Consider the following 21,219-nt stretch of genomic DNA (forward strand, 5'->3'; position numbering starts at 1 on the left):
AGTTGCTTCTGCCTCAGTGGACTGGGCCAACATCATCTGAGAACCCGATTTTATGGTAGATAACGAACAGTTGATTGTCGTGCCATTTGGGAATGATATTATCAGTCCATCCGGGGAACAGAGGATGGAGGCATTCGCTTTGATCAGAATATCCCTTCCCATTAGGTTAGCCGGGCTTTTAGGTGCAAGAATATACTGGTGCAAGAATGTCTGTCCTGCTATCTTGGTGGATAACAGCGTGGAAAGCGGTATTTTTTCTACTTTTCCCGAAAACCCTATGACTGAAACTGTTGTAGTTGAAAGGGACGCCTTGAAGGCGGGAGAATTGATGGTGGAGTATCTTGCTCCTGAATCAACCAGGAATGGTAGCTTTGAGTCTTTAACAGTCATAGTAATGTATGGATCCGCCAGGCCCATACATCCAGAGTTCCCTGGGCGTCGTCATTGTTCGTAGAGCTGCCCCTCATACAGGACAAACTGGCCATAGGGGGCGGCCATAGCATTAGGGGAAATGTGACCCTGGTTTGGTTGTTGCGGCCATGGGACAGCCTCCTGAGGTGTCTGGACATATGGTTTCTCTGATCCATTCCCCTTTCCGTTCCCTTTCTTTCCCCCTTTGGCCCGCTTGTTTCCTGGTGGGGCTTTATTTGGGCACTGCTTGTACCAGTGATCTGGCTGTCCGCAAATGAAACACACCTTCTGATAGACCAATCCAGGAGCCATTCCAAAACCACCCTGACCTCCGAACCCGCCTCTGGACCCACCCCTCTGTTGCCAAGAACCATTATCATAGCCAAATTGGGGCTGACTATAAGGCGGACCCTGGTTGGAAAAGCCCCCTTGTGGGTTTTGTTGCCCCTGTGGCTGCACGGCCGGCGCTTCTGGGTGAACAATTAACTGTTTGGCAATCTTTTTGTCATTCTGAACTGTTTTCCGGGCTATATCCAGCTGCGTTCGCAGTAACTGCACCCTCAAGTCCTCTTCCTCAGTTCTACTTTCTGCATGTTGTTTGTTAATTTTACCCATGATGGGCTAAATGACGTTCCCACGTCTGTGTGTTTAACTGATCTATCTCTGGATTGTCCTCCATCAGACTTTTAATTTCTTTCGGTACCGCTGCAAGCACTGCCCTACGAAACATTTGTATATGTTGGTCATTACTATCTGGACTGCAGTCAGTTGCCATTGTGTATTGTTGGCGTGACCTGAGCAACATGGTTGCCGCAGCCTCTCCAGGTACAAATGTAAATGACAGCGCCCCGTACCCCCCCCCTGTCTGTGGGAAATGCTCTCATTGCTTTGCCCAGCAGGCTGTGAACATTGTTAAAGGAAATAGGCACGTCATCTTTCATTTTTGATGTTCCTGATCTATCCTCCACTCTTTCCACCTCATAATAGGAAGTCTGTTGTGCCAGTATTCTCCTGAAATCTCCCAGACAGATAGTCTGTCCTACAGCCATGTCTGCAAACCTTCGCATCCAATGTCTCCCTCCCTCAGTAGGCAACGGCATTTTATCGATCAGCGCATGTATGTCCCCTAGTGTGAAAGGATGATAAGCCGTTTTCCCGCTTTGCACGGCCACTAAAGGCGCCTGTAATACTGGAGCAATAAAAGCATGCTCGGTGGGGTCTTCTGTGGTGTGTTGAGACCTCAATCTGTTACGGGGCATTGAAAGGACCTGACCTACCCCCAGTCGTTCACTGATTGTTCCTGTCAGAGATATCAGCTTAACTTTGCATCTCGCCCCCCTGCTGTCTTCCTCACTTTCATGTCCTGTTTGTTCCTGCTGAAAGGTGTCCTGACAGCTGTCTTTATGACCCTGGCCTCCTGCTCCATTGTAAAACCCCTCAGTTTTATGACCTGCTGTTTCCCTATCCCTTTTATGGCCAGCTGACCTTCCCCCACTTCTGTGGTCTGCTGTCTCTTCCTCACTTTCATGGCCAGACGCCCCCCCCCCAGCGCATGGGTAATAAGACGTCGATGTTTGGCGTGATCTGTTCTGAAAAGGATCACATTTCTCCCCCTCCTCAACGCGCCTGCGTACTCCTGTGTGCTGGTCTCTCCTCTCCCTAATTTCCTCTCTATCTTCTCCCGAACCCTCATCTACGCTTCGTTCCTGTCCCCTGACTTCCTCCTTACGTCTATCTTGAATCTGTTGTTCATAGCACCGTTTTTCTCGTATTTCCCTCTCATCTAGGAGGTCAGTTACGTATGTTATTTCTCCCTGTGTAGCGCCTGAGTGGCTCTTTGTAAGATCTGTTAGAAGGGAAGTCAATTGTTCTGAGGTGAGCTCCCTATCAGGTTGACTGTCCCTTCTCGGGGGAAACACCCCCTGTCCTGTGTTAAAACTAGGCCTCCGCGTGGTGTGTGCGCTGTGTAGTCCGTCTAACGGGGAGGAAACTTGTGTTTCTTTAACATGTACTCTTTTCTTTGGAGTAGGGACGCCCCTTAACGGACTCAACGCTACCGTGCCCACCATCCTATAATTCCCCCCGCTTATGGCAGTCTCCTCTCCTTCTGTGTCCGATACATCTGCTACTGTCATTTGCAATTTATTTGCGCTTTCGTCGGGTAGAGAATAAGGGGGAGGGGGCTGTGTAATCAGAGTACCTAAATTCGGGTAAAGGAGAGAGGAGCGGGTGGGAATGGCTGGGTTTTGTATGGGCCCCGTTTGAGATTTCTGTTCTGAGTTAGAGACACCCTTATTTTGCATTGTTGTATAATATTCGACCCGTTCCGCTATATAGGCAAAAATGTCACCATCTGTAGGCACCTTCGTGTCTTTATCTTCATGTGTTTCTATGGGGCTTTGGATTGCCATTGCACCCGGGAGATTTTCGTCTGTGACGGGAGGAACATAAATCCCAATCATTGCGAGGGCAGCATTGTGACAAATCCTCCTCAATCTATCTAGTTCTTGTATTTGTTTGTTCCATTTGCTACGGGCAAATCATCTGGGCTTCTGTTCGTTTAGGTGTGCAAGTTGCTTTACAATCTGTCTTTCATATAGATTTAATGCTGTGCCCAAATTACCGACGGTGTCATCTTCCTCCACTCTATTCTCTGTTATCATCTTATCGTGTAGGAAACGGAGATCATTACAAGCCTTTTCCTTAGCTCCCTGTTTGACTCCACTCAAAATCAATCTCTTAATCTGTTCCCATTGCTCCCTGTAACTCCCTGGAATTTCAGAGTTGTCTTTACTTTTCTGATGTTCCATTTTGACTTCGTTTTTTTATCTGACTTAATTAAATATGTGTTCACTTGTATTAATATACTAGGCTATTGTCGTCGCTACTATTAACGTGGTTCCCTTCTTCAATACCGAGCAGCAATGTACTTTGGTGAACTTGTAAGGGTGTTACCCCCTTTCAGCCACTAGATGGCAGCAGCCGACCACAAATGAGCTTCACTCTTCTGAGTGCTTTGGTCACAGAAGTATTTCAGGTAAAAATCACACAGATTTATTCCCCGTACATTTTGTCCGGCTTTGTAATGTGGTGTTTATTTCAACAGGCAGACCAAACCATGGACGGTGCTTCAACACGCATAAGGAATGTGACGCCCAGGTTTCAGCGAGCCCTTTACCACACGTTTGCTTTCCAAATTAATGTTTACAGACAAGGGGAAACGAGAGCCGGTCTCGTCACAATGTCGGTGACGTTAGCGTTCTCTCCCCAGGATTTAACAGAATAGCAGTCCACTGACACTTTCGCTTATTCGGTCTCAGACTGCTATTTTACCCCCAGTTATAAACGGCGGATTGATCTGAAATATCGACCATCCAGGTTACGTCGTTTGGGACTTACACCCAAATCCCACGAACTGCACCGCTCCTACGCCACTTCAGGACTAAAATACCTGAGATCCACGCAAACTGCCTTTATTTATCGTCACGCAGGACTCTCTATACCTTGCGATCAACGTTCACGTGTTATATATAACTTTCCTAACATGGTACAATATGCATCGTATATTCCATTCAAACCCTTTGTTTATAAAAAATCAAAAAACACCATGAAACGCCTACAGACAATCCTAATGTTTTAGATATACCCAATCACAGACAGTTGATTTACAATAACAGGCGTCCGTGTGTACCTTTCGTCTTGTTGTTGCAGGGCCCTGCTTGATTGTCTGAGGTGTTTGAAAGCGTTTGTTCCCGACCCAGTCTGGCCGTCAGAATCCTTCCACAGCCCTGTCTACTCGGAAACGTCGGAGATCACCATTTGTTAGGAGATTTGGTAGACAACTTGTCCACTTTCTTAAATCTCCTCGCGTTCCTACACAAGCCGTTATCTTACAGGAAGGAAACCCAAAGCATACAAGTAACCGTTTAACAATAATCCATTTTAATGGTAATATACAATGCAATACAATCAAGTACAGTACAAATTAAATACCGTTTATCTGTGGGATCCCATAATTACCTGTGCCAGCGAGAGGAGAGAGAGGGAGGCACTGCTGGGATTCCTGTCTAAATACTTCGCTGACCAGAAGGAGGAGTTATCTGCGCCCCCCCCCCTTCCAGACCAGTGATTGGCTGCCCAAATTAGTATCAACAGCTCACATCCCCAATCCCAGTGGCTCAGCTTCCTTATCACAGGGATCTGAGATGACTGTATGTTAACTCCACACCTTCCCCCTCTTCCTTTTGTCTTCACAAAACCAAATGTTCACAGGCCCCACAAACAGTTCACAGTTTTCTCACCCAAATCATTTTCCCTTTTTAAGCATCTTGATAGTTTACTAACATGAATACATACAAATATTTCCTCACACTACCCACACATGTATCCCTTATCAAAACGGTATTGTGCAGCACTCATCCAGATAAGATGTGACTGTTACCTCGTTTTGCAAAGATAGCAGCAGAAATGTCATTGGGGATATTTAGACTTTAAAATGCTCCTTGGTCGTGAATGTTGGTGTCGGCAAACAATATTACCAATCCTCTATTCAAACATAATATTCAATGTGCATCGACATGAAAATAACAAAAAAGTTCATGCTGGACTCAAACCCGAGTCCCAACAGTAAAAATCAATCATGCCCTGCGCGTTATGAGTGCACCACGAATCATCACGTCCTAACAGATCACCACAGCTCATTTTGTTACATTAACATTGTCAACAAGTTCTAGAAAAATGCAACCCGACATCATATTGATAATAATATATGATACAAATGTAAAACTGACAACAATAATAGTTAGTAAAGGATTTATTGATGTGAATGTTTTGAACACCTCAGCACACCCGTCAAGATAAGCAACTTAGCTACCGCCTCAGCGAATCATCCAGATAGTCCGTTTACTTTCTCACCAACGGCTTCACCCATGGTTTCCACCCAGGCTTAGCAATACTGCCTGACACAGAACCTCACACCTTCAACACCTTACTGGCCAAAGAAGTCAAAGAAGGATTCATGATAGGCCATTCAATAGTCCCCAAACAACCACAGACTCCCCCACGTGCTCCATCTTCTCGACTTCTTTCTCACAGTCACTCCATCCTCACCCCCCTGCCACGGGCTGAGCACACTCATACAAATATTTTGCAGACCTTGGCATTCCTCTGTCTGAGGAAAAAACCTCAGGGCCTACAACCTCCATTGAGTTTCTAGGCATCACCCTGGACTCAATGTCTTTCCTGGGCTTCTCTATCCTCAGAGAAAGTACAGCGCATCACTCTCCTCTTGTCAAACTACTTACAGGCAGACAGATGCACGAAACGGCAGCGGTTAGCCCTCCACGGCAAACGACTCTCATATTCACACTCCGGAATAAAACGGATCAGCCGAGAATTTCTTTCCCCATCCACATCTCCCGCCTGAACTCGTATCCCATACGAGCCACTAACCAAATACTTCAGCGCAAGGTACGATGCATACGCAACGCCTCAACACCCACTCTTTCTCACCGAAACAGGGAAAACAGCCACACGTATCTGGTTCCAGAAACACTTCCACAACGTGTTGCTTACTTTGGGGATATGCTCAGAATATTATTCGAGCCATTCCTCCCGCATTGGCGCAGCGTCCACAGCAGCTAGACCGGGCATCTCTTATCCAACCATCTAGGCCCTCGGCCGCTCGTCATCCCAAGCGTATCACGCTTACATCCGCAACAATCTCAATGATCTCAGACACGCACACGCTTAAGTCAGCTGCTTTAATCCGACTCTTTTGGGGGCCCGTAATCAGCCCACGCAGATCATGCCGGAGACGGAACCCCCACTCTGAGTCTCCCACTGCACGGACCACAGCTCGTCCTCCCAGATCATCTCTTCACCCCCCTCGTATCATTCACATGTTACTACAATAAACTTACAAACATCACATCATTGTGGCGTGGTTCCTGCTAGTGAAATGAGGTTAAATTGTTAACATAGGTTCAGGAGCATGGCCACGCCTAAAACTCTGCCTCGAACCACGGCCATCACTATTTATATCCGGCAAAACTTCCGGCCACTGCTCGTCTCCATCCTTTCAACCCACCCTCCCTCTCCCTTTCTACCCATACAGTTCCCCTCCCGACTCACACCGAGCGATACATCCATCCATCCCTTCTTCCCTCCCTCAACGTCCCTACAGCCCCCCATCCCTCCATCCCTCATCCCTTCATCCCAACATCCCTCATCCCTACATCCCTTCAACCCAACATCCCTACATCCCTTCAACCCAACATCCCTACATCCCTTCATCCCAACATCCCTCATCCCTACATCCCTCATCCCAACATCCCTCATCCCTTCATTCCTTCATCCCAACATCCCTCATCCCTACATCCCTTCATCCCAACATCCTCTGCCCGTCACCATTTATATTTAAACGGTGCATGTTTATATACTGCGTATACTAACACCTTAATACCAGGTATCGTCTGGGGGGCCCGTAATCAGCCCACGCAGATCATTCCGGAGACGGAACCCCCACTCTGAGTCTCCCACTGCACGGACCACAGCTCGTCCTCCCAGATCATCTCTTCACCCCCCTCATATCATTCACATGTTACTTCAATAAACTTACAAACATCACATTGTTGTGGCGTGGTTCCTGCTAGTGAATTATTTTCAATGGTGCGGACACAACAATCAAAATTCCTTCCTTTTATTGACTGTGCTTGAGGCAGAGAAAGAGGAAAGGTAGATAGTTAAAACTTCAAATAAAACTGAAACTATGTAAGATTTATTTGTATACATGTGTAGATAGTTTCTCAGATAACATATGTTACCTGTTCCACATAGCTTTGCATAAGAGCATTAAACCCCATGCCCAAATTAAAGCTGGAATGTGTACTTTTAATAGTGACAAGTTTGCATAGGGGATTCATGCTTGTATCTTCTCATGGAAAATAGAGCAAAGAATATGCCAGTAATTGGGCCTTTGATAGAAATAAAACTGCACTTTATTGGCAGAGTAATCTCTCGCAGTATATTTTACTGGTTATTATGAAATCACACAAGGTGAATTCCAAATTCTTCTTCTGTCTCCGTTATTCTGACAGTTAATGATTCCTTCAGATGTTCGCTAACTTCTCTGTGCCAACTTTATCAGACCAGGTGTTGTTCTGTACTCTGTGTACGATTCAACCTAAGACATGGTCTAATTCAGGCTGTCCAAAAGGATGACAATAAAACCTTTTGTTTTTACTTTTTATCCCTTTGATTGAACATTCAGTTAAGTCTTGTCTCTCCTTATTGAAGGTTTATGGCAGCCATGTTAGTGGTCTCTGACAGACTGGGAGATAAGGCCAGACACTTTGAACAGAAAAGTGAACTTGATTGAGTGACTGTTTCAGAATTTTCCACGACTGCCTCCATATTTCTCTCTTCCCTGCGGAGTAAGGCCCCTGATTGAACATGCGGCAGATTCACATAACCTACATGCAAGATTTTTACAATTGTCAATACTTCAGTTTGAATAAAGATGTCTCTGAAGTGAGTCATTCAAAGGTATTTGCAAAAGAGCAGTCCTCTCTGAGGAAAACAGCTGTCATCTTTATTGCTGGCACAATATTAGAAGCTGGACATAAGCCTTAACATGTGGCAGAATGCCCAGACAGACATCTCTGAGGAAAAGTTACTCATAGATTGAGGTATTTTAAGGTCTCTCAGCCCTTTTTTAAACTTTAGTGCTGCTCTGTGACAGATAATGTACAGACAATATACACACGGCACCTATTGCACGTCTGTCCGTCCTGGGAGAGGGATCCCTCCTCTGTTGCTCTCCCTGAGGTTTCTCCCATTTTTCCCTTTAAACTGTGGGTTTTCTCTGGAAGTTTTTCCTTGTACGATGTGAGGGTCGAAGGATAGAGGGTGTTGTATTGTCATACTGATATTCTGTACAAACTGTGAAGTCCACTGAGACAAATGTAACATTTGTGATATTGGGCTATATAAATAAACATTGATTGATTGATAGATAATGATGGGCTAGAGATGCTCTACCTAAAAGATGATAAGATCGTAATGTAGGCTGATGTGTTCCCAGATAAAATACTTCATACAGAAACTCTACAAGGTTATTCTCATAACTTTAAAACTATTCATTATCTCTTTGTCACACATTCAACTGAATTTCCTAGTCTAAATAATGCTTTTTCTTGCTCATATGTTATTTTTAAACGTGGGTTTGTTTTGCTGCATGAATGCTTTGTGACAAAACGTCCTGTAAGGCCAGCGGAGCCCGGATAATCATATTAGAGTGATTCTCATGGAGTTTACGGCCCCGCCTCCTCAGCGGCAGGATGGAGTGGTTCCACTGAGGGAGACCTGATGTGAACTTGGCGGCCCTGCCAGAAGAAGACCACCAGGTTTTCTGACTTCATGGGAGTATCCAGCCTATGCTGGCTAAGGATCGATGGCTTTGGGCTAGAGAGTGCCCCATGGGTATAGCATGCTTTTTGAGTGAGAGCGGCTGCCACTGAATGACAATGAATACACATTTCAATGAACTAGGGATAAGTAAGAGGAAGCTGCAATTACCTTGTCAACATACATTTGTGTCCATCACTGACATTTGACTGTATAGATTTAGTTTGTGCATAAAATGGTCTCTGAATTCACTCGTTGAGTTCACCTGTGTCCTTCACGCTAAATGCGTTTTCTTGACATCCCGTCTCTGTGTGAGTGTGACAGCTTTGACACTAAACCTTAAAGACAGCATTTTTATATCTTTGCTCTAAACTTCACTGCTCTGTGTGTGCACCAAGGGCGTGACCCGCAGCTGGCTGGGCTGACTCAGCCAATCGGCATTCCATGCAAGGTGGAAGTTCCACCATCAACAAAGGAGATGGAGGGCAAGTGAGCGCAAAACAGGTGAGAGCTTTGAATAAAAACATGAGCGGAGTGTATCAATGATCCACATCGGCCATACATCATTACAATGAGAGGCGGTGCTTTACTGACATCCACATTCAAACGTTAACTTCAAAACAAGCTTGCACACATCACGTTCACATGCAGATACACCCAGTGCTCCTTTCCACCTCCCTCTGTCTCCTTTTCTCTGTCTTTCTCACACACACACACACACACACACACACACACACACACACACACACACACACACACACACACACACACACACACACACACACACACACACACACACACACACACACACACACACACACACACACACACACACACACACACACACACACACACACACACACACACACACACACACACACACTCTCTCTCTCATACACTTCATAGGTATGTATAACACTCCCTCCAGTCCTGGCTCCACGCTCCACCCTCAGTCCTAAAGGACAGGCTGGTTGACCCAGGAGGAGGGGATAGAGGGGGAGGGAGGGGGAGGTAGGAGCAGACGGAGCTCAGATTCATTTCTGCTGGTGCTGCTGGAGGCACAGCACATTGCGAGAGCAGAACGTGACGCACACAGAGCCGGGACACGCACGGCTATCAAATGGATTAATTTTGACGTATGTGAACTCTAAGAGAGAACGGACAATAGAGCCAGAAGGACTTGCACCGAGCTTGTAAAACTTGTTTGTCACACTGGCAGAAAATAAAAAAGCTACCTGGCTTTGATGAAGAAACACTCATTCTGGAGCCAGCTGATATCCCGCTGAGCGGAGGGACTTGGACTGACAGCACTGAGGATGTGAATGTATCGGGGACAATCTGGACCCCCTTCTGTCACACAGCTGCACCACTCAAGTGGATAAGTAAGTGCTTTAAATGTACTATATGTTAATTGCTTGATTGAATATTAAAGTGATTTTCATACTGTTTTTAGTACAAATACTTCTTGTAAAAATCCTCCAATAATTCTCTTCTAGTCACAGGATGTGTAGGAACTTAAACTTGATCACTATGTGAGCAAATAGATTTGTTTACTGATTAATGTAGGTCATCAACAGTATCTGATGTCCCACTGAGTATGACACTCAAGTATTTCACCAATGATTTATCTTCCGATTACTATAACATGTATACTTTAACATAACAATAGTAGGGTTTTTATTTACTTAATGAAATATAAAGGAATCTTCTTAAGAAACAATGCCATCACGATACACTTGTTTCGGACACTATATATATATCTTACCTATTTTAAACATTGTAAAGACAATTGAAATCATGTTTTGGGAACATGTAGTTAGTTTAGATGTTAGGGGAATGTGTTAGTGTTAGGTGTTTTTTTGTATATATTTTTAAATGTAATATATATATATTCACATAAATATGTTTTTTAACTGTTTGTGAATTAATTAATTAAATAAGGTATATTTAGAAAATGTCAAAAAGCTTGTTCCTTGCATAAGCTTGATGTATGATTTTAACATACACATTTTCTGAGTGAAGTCACCTGTTTATTTGATATGATTGAATATCACATTAGGTTGATTTGGAAAAAAACCTTGACACTTTATACATTAGAGTTTTAGGTGAAATAATGATATTCCCAGTATGTATGAATCATGCCTGTCAGCCCTCATTTCAACATATGTAATATATGTTAACATATACAGCACAGGCTGGTGTACTTGATTGGAAGTATTTTTTGGCACAGCCTAATTGAAAATGTATGTGATCCTCCAAATTTTTCTACGGATAAAAAAAGCTCAAGGGAGCCTCCAGGTTGTTCATGTGATTGACTCTCTCATGTAATGTTAATGGACTGTAATAGTGAAGGCGCTAAATGCTTTGTCCCGCAGTCATCGAGACCAGAGCCAAACGCACACAGAGAAAAAGGAACTGCGTGAGAAAGCCTACCATGCACTGACAACAAGGTGAGAGGCCATGGAGGCATATATATTCACCTTAGGGTGATTTATCTGTTATGTGTGTGTGTTTGTGTGTCCATTTCTTTGTGTATTTGTGTGTCCTGCCTGTATTTTAAAATCTAAAAAGGTCTTTAGATGAGTTAAAGAAGATGGTCAGTGTGCGCTGTGTGTTTATGGTACACACAAGTCTTCACCTTTAGTTAAAGTTAATTTATTGCCTGACTTGATATGTAAACAGAACATCTCATTAATGAGGAGATGGAAATGTCTCGCTTTATGCTTTTGATTCTCAGTGAAAGCCTCTAATGCAGCAGTTTGTCTTGTCAGTTTCCACTTGTGTAATAGCTATAAAAACAACTTTAAGAATCTCACCAAGATGTCAGTAAAATATACAGATCACTGTTTGGCAGAAAATATTTTTGTGATTTACAGCAGGAAGTAATTTTGTATCAATCAAAGTGCCCTAGAAGAATGTTTCCAATAATCATAGACTTTCCATGTTTTTTTAAATTTGGCACAATCTGCTATTCGAACTAAATTACTTCCTTGATTATAGTCCTATATCAGGAAAAAACATCACCATCATTATAATTTCTACTATTTTCATGGTCAATTTAGTCTGGTCTCTGACAGGGAATCATTTCATTGTGTGGCACGGATCTAACCATTATAAGCCTCAAACGTCCAGGCCTGTTTTAGCGGATGTGGTATCACTGCGGCCCAGTTTCCATTCTTCAGGGGGAATACTCAGAATTGTATATCAGTTTTGGCTTATTTATTGTTTAGGTCACATGCTGGCAGCCTGGTTAATGATATATAACTAGAACAACACTCAGTGGTCGTTTTAACAGGCTTTCAGTGCAGATAAGGGGACTTGGACCTTCTTTAACAGCACAGAGTTGGACCAAGCCAGTGTATTGTGGAAATAAACTGCTCATGTTTGTGAAAACACAAAAAGATGAAATGTGGGTGGTAATGGCTGTATCGGTGTGTGCAATGAGGCGTGACCCCACATGATTAACTTTTAATGGGTTGTTTGGGCAAGATAGTAAAATAACAGTGTTTACTTGTATTGCTCACAGGGGCTGCAGTCTGAAGTAAGGGGGCTTGAACCTGGGTGACACTCACTGAGAATGAAATCATGGACACAGAGCTGTGAATAAATTAGTACAGCAGGTGGCTCAACAAATGTAAATGCTTCAATATATACAGAGAATCAACTTGTTATAGAAACACCTATTCAGATGTCACGTGAGAGCACCAATGGGGATCTCATTTAGAGATATGTGGAAAAGAAAAAAGCGTGGCCATATCTGCTTTATCATGCAGATGAAATGCTGCACTGCCCAGCGTGTGGCAACACACATGACTCATTCAGACCTATATTGTGTAAGAATCTATTGATCAATATGTAAATAAAAGTCTCAGGCCACACTGACACAAGCAGCAAAGAATACTAAAGGTTAAGTATAGGGGTGTGATCTAGGGGTGTGATCTAAAGCTTCAAGTATTTTCAGTTGGCTTGGATCAGTGGTTCCCAAACTTTTTCTGCCATTCCCCACTTTGAACAGGTTCGCCTTTTCAAGCCCCATCTGTCGTGAGCTACTTTTACTCCTCTTTTTTTTGTTTTTTGCAGCACATTTTAACATTATTATATGCTTACCTTTAACCTTTGTGTACTGTTTGGGTCTGTGGGGCCCATTTTCAGTGTTTACTAAAATAAAATGTATGCAATTTAATTATTTTAATCTGCTTTATTTGGAGGTGGACCTCACATCCTCTAGGGGGGTCTGGGGGCATGCACACACTTTGAGCACAACATTAATTTATGGATACAGCTCTCAACACTCATATGAAAGGGAGATGAATACTTTTCAATAATCCAAAAACTTGTTTCCTGCTGCCAATGTCTATTAATGAGGATGATAAATAATATCAGACAGAAATAATAGGCATGTCCGAAACAGTTTCCTCTGTGATTTTGATCTCTGATGACAGAAGACGGTGGATTGGTTAGGAAGAAAGGAGAAAAGAATGTTGCTAATGAGGACAGATAGGGTCAAACCTGGTCAAAGGGAATTGATCATGGGACTGATATGCACACACAAGCATGACGGGGAAGGGAAGGGTCTTTTCTCTTTTCTCATTATGTTTGGATTATTACACCCAGGGCTTAAACACTGTTTGTTTGCTACTGAGGCTACCACCGTTTCATGTTAACCAATTATCTTTAAATCTGCCATAGGATGAATATCCCACTGTCAGTGTGTGTACTGAAAAAAGGTGTTCGTGTAAGAAAGAGCAATTTAATTTGAAGGAGCATAGCAGTGAATTTGAATAAAATCTCTTATACATCACACCTACCTATTTTGCAAACCCTGCTTCTTTGTTTTTTGTCTACCCTTCCAGACATCAACTGCATTCTATTCTTTTACATACAATTTGAAACTCTATTAGCAACCCCCGGGTATACATTATTATATGACATGTCACTTGTTAGACGCTTTTTATCCAAAGCGACTTACTTTGGTTGTTATGTAAACCTTTTGTTGTTATGTGAACCTTCACGGTACAGATCAAGTTTGCATTGATTATGGTCAGTAGTATAGACTTTAAATCAATACGTTAACAAAACAATGAGGGAACATCGACAGATATTAATGCAGACCTGATTCTCACTGTGGCAGATTATGCAAGTTACAAGTCTGCTGATCTGATTCATTGTCATATTATTCAAACAATTATTAATAGTGACAATGAAGTTTTGGGTCTGTAAATAATCCCAAAAAAAGAGGATAACAGATATCTACGATTGTCTGAAAGCAGCCAATTCAGAGGAAATCTTAACATCAGATTTATTAACAAAGTATCCTCTCAACTTGGATTATTTTGAATGTTTGTCACTTTGACAAAATGGCAAAATAAGTAATAGTAACAAAATAACATAGGAGTGAATATAACAACCGAAATATATGTCTCTTTTAGACATTTGGTGCTTAACATACGTGCATATGGTTTAACAGGACTTTGAAACACAGATAATGTTTGATCTACACATAGCTGCAGTGACATAGTTTGTCAAAGGGAATGACCAAAACATGTGTGAACAGCTGAAAAGAGAACCGAGATGTTGAAAGATGTGAATGCTTTGTAGCTATAATGTTTTCTTGCACACTTTGATTTATAAAATATCATAATTAGGAAGTCAACACAGAAAGTATTTGTGGATTTACAACTCTAAAAATGGCTGTAGCACTGGTTGGCCACAGTGGAATATGGTTCACCGTATTAAAGTGGGCCGTATGTTACTACCATGAGTGTAGAAATACTCTGGTACCAGTAAAAGTCCTGCTTTCAAAATGTAACTCAATGTAACACTCCTATGAACTAGGTTGCTTTCAATGAGGAGTAGAAGATAATATAAATATAAAAAACAATATCAAATTAATATAGCCGGCATTTTATTAAATATTCATACAACACTTTCACAAACCCCTCATCCACCCCAGTGAAACCCAATCTGCTATCATGGACAAAACAATATTAACATTAATCCTTTTTCTGGTGAGTAGAATCCTTTAGAATCCTTTCTCTGGTGAGTAGAAGACAAAAAATGAAGCAACAAAAACTTCAGTCGGTTCTGCTCGTTCCTGGTTCCCCGCAGCATCAAAAAAGCACATCAAACAATTTGAACACACTCAGCTCATTGAGCCTCATTAACAACCACACCTGGCCTGCTCTTCCTCTCCTCCCTCATGTGCAGACTCTGCTGCCCCAGCACTGCCCCGAGTGGGAGTTGCTGGTTATTACAGGGTGAAAAAACTCACTGCATTATTTGAGTGGGTTACATCAAGTAAAAGTAGGAAAAGTATGAGCATCAGAATATACGTACTAGAGTACCAAAAGTAGAAGTTATCACTATGCAGATTGGCCCATTTGAGAATAATATATATATTATGTTTTGATTATAATTATTGATGCATTAGTGTTTATCAAACATTGTAAAGGTGCAGCTAGTTTTAATTACTAGGGTAGCTTGTGAATGTTACTCCAGGTGTAACTAAAATCTTATTTAAGAGGTGACTACAGTTAATTAATAAAAATCTGCAAAGTAACAAAAGGGAAAAAATCAATCTAGTGCAGTAAAAGTACACAATATAGTGGAAGTACAAAGTAGCAAACAATTGAAATACTTGAGTACACAACTCCCTCAATATGGTATTAAAGTACAGTACTTGAGTAAATCTACTTAATTACTTTACACCACTGGGAAACATAAATATACATCAGAAGCGGCAACAGCTGCCTCAACACGCCTCCATCTGCTGATTTCACAGAGAATCTGCAAATTGAAAATACATAGCTGTTTCGCTTTACACATTATGTAGTTAGCTACTTTCTTACGTTTATTGGACCTTACCTTTGAAACAGCATCGTTGTTGTTACAGGATGCTGTGTCGATGACATTACCTGAATATGAGACGTTTAGGGAACACTGGTAAATTGTAACATCACGTACTACGCAAATTAAAAACATTTTATAGTTTAGTTTAATTTAAGTAAGTCCAATGTCTTCATATTTTTCAGTAATTTTTTTTTAGGGATTTGGTTGTTATGTTTTTCTCTGGGGCTCAGACAATTAAAATACACGGGCCAATTAAATATAGCTAGACTCAAACAAAAACTATTTACAAAATGCACACTTACTCACCATTCTGTATGTCATTGAAACACTTAGGGACAGCCGTGCACTGCAGTTGATGTTTAGCACACACAATAGGCTTGTTTGAGACAAGCGAGACCTGCGCAGTTGCGATCAACGTCTTGCTAGTGCGTTGCATGATGGTTAGTCATTTTGTCCGACTTGCTCTGGAGGCTCGCCCACATGAGACGTTGAAATCTCGCGGGACAAAGACGCCCGCAGCCTTAATGCTACGTTCACACCGGACGCGATGCGATGTTTGGGGGCGGCGTGATTACATGTAAAGTCAATGCAGAGACGCGATCAGACGCAAATTCGCTCCGACGGCGCGCATGAAGCGGTGGACGCAGCGCGAATCACGCGATTGAGGTGATTGAAGGGGGCCGTGTCAAACGCGAGAGTTCAATTTGTTCAACTCGGGCGTCAAATTCACGTGACGCGTTCTCGAGGAAGCCAATCAGCGGTGAGGATCTCAGCCTGCCGTCACTGACGTTCAACCAGAAAACATCAGCCATTAGCTGTTAGCAGTTAGCACACAGAGATCACAGCTCCTCATATCTGTTCAGAAACTGTACAAAAGTTAAACAAGTACAAACCACAGACTGTCTGTGTCATGGAGAGTACAGTCGCTGGTTTATTTATGTCTGTAGGCCGTTGTTATGAGTGTGGAGTGAGCATATACAACGTTAGCTTAGCCTGGTCGACCCAATCTCCATTCAGAAAACAAGCAATTTAAAAGGTTTTTCGCCTGCCGTCTTGTCTGCAGACTTGTCAAGCATTAATTCATGGTTTTTACTAACCGGTATCAGTAAGTTGTTACGTTGGCATCATTTAGAAACGTGTATTACAATTTAATCACGTTAACATATGTTCATTTTGTTGTAGTTGTAGCTCCCGAGCCAGCGCGTCTTGTTTGAATGATGCGAGTAAACACAGCTGGCAGCCGCGATGAAACTCGAGCGACACTATAGGAGCGTTTAGAGCGAAGCGAATATTCGCATCGCGGCCGGTGTGAACGTAGCATAACGGAGCGTCCACACTACAGCTTCAAAAAAAGCTTGGAGCTGGGCGTGTCTGAACCCCCGGGGATTTTATGGGAGCAATATATATATATATAAACTCCCCAAACAGGCGAAAACCTACCAGTTTCACCCACTGTCTCTGCCACCTCCCTCCATGCCTGGTTCCTCCGGTTTGTATCCCGGTAGGTGAAGAGGGTCTGGTCATACAAAACCGGGTGATTTTCTACAGCGATAATTAGTTTCTCCTCCATCTTTTTTTGAAATATAGAAATGAACGGCGGGATATCTCTCCCAGCTTAGACGCGGTTTGATTGGCTACGGCTTGAGCTGTCAGATTTTCCGAAACTGTTACGAATGGGTGAAGCAGGTAGGACTCAAATGCAGAATAACGAAAAGCGAGCTTTATTAAAATATATAAAGCTGTGGCAAAACAAGGCAGAATCCAAAATATCCAACACCAACGAGCAGCACAAGGAACACAGACCGTGGAATGACATGGAGGGGAAACAATGAACCGACATGGAACACAGGGGAAGACTAAATACACAGAAGGGTAATCACAGAACAAGACACAGCTGGGCAGGGGAGGAGAAACACAAGGACAACAGGTGAACACAATCGGGTAATCAGGGAGGGAAACAGACAGAAAGCAGACAGGCAGGAAATGGGGGTGAACACTTTACACAATAAAATAGGAAACCCAAAGACAAGAAAAACACCAACACAGACAAAACTACAAACGTGACATAACATGAGAATCGTGACAGAAACGGGATTTGATTGGCTGGCGCTGGCTACTCCGGCGTCTCCGGACCGCTATGCTACCCACAATTCAGTTCGGCGAAAAAGCGAGGCAACGTGACGTCACCCCATTCAAAGTGAATGGGCAGATTGAAGCTGGCCCGTCCACACTACAGCGTCGACAGCAGGGCTGAAGTCGAATAGTCCATTTAGCTTAGGAACCTTCCTAAAGGAGTGAAATGACCTGGAAGTCCCTCAGTGGCAGCCATGATAAGTGCCGTTCGAATTCTCTAGAATGATGAGAATGATAGGAAAGGAGGTTTCAAACTTCCTTTATAACCTCCTTTAGCTTAGGAACCACTGGACCTCCCTAACCGACAGGAGAAGCGAAAATGCTGCCCCACAATGCCTTGCAGCCGCAGCATTTGCCGTCACTCAACAGTCGGCCGTTCACGGAAACAACCGATTATGACCAAGAAATGATATCATGAAAGTTACGGTGCTTATTAAGCATTTTAAAACGTAGGTGGTAAGTTGTCAAAGTGCTTTGTTTTGAACGTTCATCAGTATTATAATCAAAAAGAGAAATATGAACGTTAGTTTTTACTGAAATTATCAAATAAAGTCAACATTTCACAGTCTTTACTGAGCTGTGTGGGGTTTGTTCAACTTTTAAAAGATGTTTGAATGGTGATATACACAGTGATAGATGTTAAGGACTAACGTTTATAATAAATACAGTTGTATTGATTTTAAGATCTTTTCATAGTTCATACAATCTTTGGGATCATTAGTATTAATGTGGACCGGAGGGAGAGGGTGACGAGCATAAGTTTCACTTTCCTTTTTTATTTCAATTCCAACTTTGGTCATGAAGAATATGTTTCTCTGTTGTCTACGTTCATAAAGCAAAACAGCAGCATCAGAGCACGGTGCAGAGTCTCTAGATGAGTTTACAGTAGTCCCTCGTACTTATTAAACATCCATGTTGTAGTCCGCTGTATAGAAAACTGTAGTTTCCATAGTTTCCCCACAGCAGCAGACGCACAAAATGACGTCCGCTGGCGCATCATAAACATGTCGGATAGTGAAAGTGCATTCTGACTCTAAAGCACTGCACTCTCTTCTCCTAAGTCCTTTTGAATTCTCCCATCCACTATCCCTTAACCCCGTGACGTTTCACACAGAGGTCAAGGAATAGACGATAGGGTTAGAACTTAGGAGCTGATTTTTAAACTATTCGACTGCAACCCTGGAATCCATTTAACCGAAGTGAGAAGGGCCCCAGGACGTGTGCGGCGCCGCCATGACGACTTGAGTGAGCTACGTACGTAGTGACGTTCAAATTCAAGCGCAGATTTCCAATGTTAAAAGAAAAACAATTAGACTACACATTGTACACAATGACTTGCAATTTATTTCTTAACTCTAACTTAGTGCAGATTGATATCTATTATTCTTCATATCTTAGTGTCACTAAAATATAAAAAAATAACCATAAATCTGCTCAGGAGAAAATGCCGCATATCGTCTTGCTAATCTATCATACATAGTGTCAATGAAGTACAGACTGCATTATGTAAATAGTTCAAGAACAAATAAAATATTCAAATTGATAACATGCAAACTTGCTTTTTTCTACCTTTAAGCATATTATTTATAATTTTGTAGATGAATATCTCCAACCTCCTTAAGTCATTACACCTTATCTTCATAGGAGCATACTTGAAAAAGTGATTTCACATCAGAAATTAGTCACATTGGCAAATAAACGCTTCATAATAAGATTATCAAGTGGGGCATAAAGGACTGCAGCAGCACAAATAATCCTCTCATGAATTATCCTGTAATTACAGAGGGGCCCAAACCTCTTAAGGTCCTAAGAGGCCAGAAGATAACTTGATGAAAAAAGCCTTGTTGTTTTAACCCTTAATTTAAGAAAAGATGGATAATAAATAGATAACAAGAAAGAATACTAGCCTTTATCAAAATGTCCTTTGGACAGGGACAATAACTGAGCATAGTAATAAAGGTCTCTTATCCAATACAGATTTAGACTTGGTTGAAATGTTTTTTGGAAGTTGTGGTTGCCTGCTGTGGCAGCAGGGATTCACTCAAACAGAGTCAGAGTTGTTGTCTGATTTAAGAGAAGATTCTCTTCCTTTCATCCATGGCTCTATCTTCATGCTGGGCGGAGAGGTCCAGCTGGCATGGCTCGTCATGCATTCATCTGAATACATTTCTCTGGCAAAGACAGCATGCAACACTCGACAATATGTTCAGCTGTGTTATCTCACACACCCAGCAGTAAGTACACTATTACTAGAAAATTGGCCATTAGTTCTCACTGGAGCTGTGCGAACAACCTTGTTAAGTCTTGTTAGTCATACTCAATTTGCACATACACTGTAAGACCGAACAGTACAAGCTTCTTGAAGAATATGGGTTGTTTTATCCCAAACATTTATAAAAGTTATTTCACCGCAAATTTTCTGATGACTATGAACTGATTTGTAATATTGTGTATACAGTATTCATCCACTTTGGGTCATATTGGGGATTGTACTCAAATGTTTTTACTGAATCTGTCTGACGTCATCATCTATGTGCTCCGCCCCCGACGTGCCTCACTGCTCTCACCCATGCGTTCGTTCATTTGAGTCCGCCATTATAGCTCCTCTCGGATGAAATCACTCAAACTTCCAGAAGTTTGCCCACCGTGCTCTCGAGTCTCACTGCCGGAATTTGACCGCGCTACTCTGGTAAGTTACGTATTGCCTTTGCACAGTATTTAAATGATTTGTTATTAATTTCTGCATCTAATGCTCTTTGTGTCGCATGGTGTGTTAGTTTGATTTGAGCTCTTGTTAGCTAGCCTAGATTTAATATCTGCCTGACTTGAAAAATGATTTAAACCTGTAAGACAGTATTTTATATTGCTTTAAGTTATATCTCAAAGTGGAACGTTTGTGTTGCAAAAGTTCTCTGGAAAATTCGAACCTCAAATTGCGGGAGTTTTTTTTCTTCTCTTTTGTTACTGCATGCATGTATGGTCATATTTTATTAACTTAGAGGCATATAGGATTTACGTTCATTTCATCCACTACAATGACCATAACCGTGCGTTCTGCATGTTTGTAAAAGCAAGCTAACTTGAAATACTAGACTATTCATTTTACAATGGGTTTCAAGTTAGCTTGCTTTTACAAAATATGCAGAACGCACGGTTGTGGCACAAAGTTAGTGGATAAAATTAACGTAAATCCTCTATGCCTCTAAGTTAATAAAACATGCCCAACAAAAGAAGAAAGCGCGCCGCCTGCCGCCATTTTATGCTCGAAAATAGTGTTTCTCTGATCATTTTGTGAAAACTTTGCAACCCAGCTAACCTTCAATGTTTTTTCTCTTTAGGCTGAAACTGAAGCAACTGGCAGATAAAGGGCTTCTTCAACCTGGTAAGCCTTGCAGTGGAGAAACTATAACGCGCTTGGGG

At 42.2% G+C, this 21,219-nt stretch overlaps 1 protein-coding gene across 3 annotated transcripts in view; it reads left to right on the forward strand.

Moving 5' to 3' along the window:
- Positions 1 to 9,845: 9,845 nt before the first annotated feature.
- Positions 9,846 to 21,219, forward strand: part of avpr2aa (arginine vasopressin receptor 2a, duplicate a) — a 24,624-nt gene continuing 13,250 nt past the window's right edge. For 2 of the 3 annotated variants that reach the window (XM_071203789.1, XM_034087928.2), the window contains exons 1-2: positions 9,846 to 10,199; positions 11,193 to 11,267. The gene's annotated coding sequence lies outside the window, so the exon portion shown is untranslated. Of the gene's footprint in view, positions 10,200 to 11,192; positions 11,268 to 21,068; positions 21,182 to 21,219 lie in introns of those variants that run through there. The other variant, XM_034087929.2, reaches the window with a different exon arrangement.

Source organism: Pseudochaenichthys georgianus, chromosome 7 (genome assembly GCF_902827115.2).
Source record: "Pseudochaenichthys georgianus chromosome 7, fPseGeo1.2, whole genome shotgun sequence".
NCBI lineage: Eukaryota > Metazoa > Chordata > Actinopteri > Perciformes > Channichthyidae > Pseudochaenichthys > Pseudochaenichthys georgianus.